Genomic DNA, 469 nt, shown 5'->3' with positions numbered 1-469 from the left:
CCTCAAGAGAAAGATAAGACTATCTCCTCCTATGCAATTTACATCTTTAGAAACCCAACAGAAGGTCAGTTATAAGCTGGTCCTGACTTGATGGCAATGAGGTGTTTTGTTTTATCCATTTCCCATCAAAAATCAGTCTTGGTTGAAGTATACACAATCAGAGCAGAAGCAACTTTGTTCATATTGGAGTAAAAGAAATAATTTTGGCCTGTGTATGTTCTTGTTGTTGTTATGTGCTGTAGAGTCGCTTGAGACTCATAGCGACCCTATGTACAACAGCCCTAAACCCTGCTCTATCCTGTGTCAATCTCACTGCCTCTGACACACCCATCCCAATTACCCCCAGTCACTGAATCAATCCACCTCAGAGAGGGTCTTCCCCTTCTGCTCCATCCCTCCACCCTCCCAAGCATGATGTCCCTCTCCAAGGACCTCTCCCTCCTTACAACATGTCCAAAGTATGTCAGAC

Source organism: Elephantulus edwardii, unplaced genomic scaffold (genome assembly GCF_000299155.1).
Source record: "Elephantulus edwardii isolate Elephantulus edwardi_28Jun2011 unplaced genomic scaffold, EleEdw1.0 scaffold00246, whole genome shotgun sequence".
NCBI lineage: Eukaryota > Metazoa > Chordata > Mammalia > Macroscelidea > Macroscelididae > Elephantulus > Elephantulus edwardii.
The sequence above is the reverse complement of the archived record's forward strand: the minus strand, read 5'-3'. Positions refer to the sequence as shown.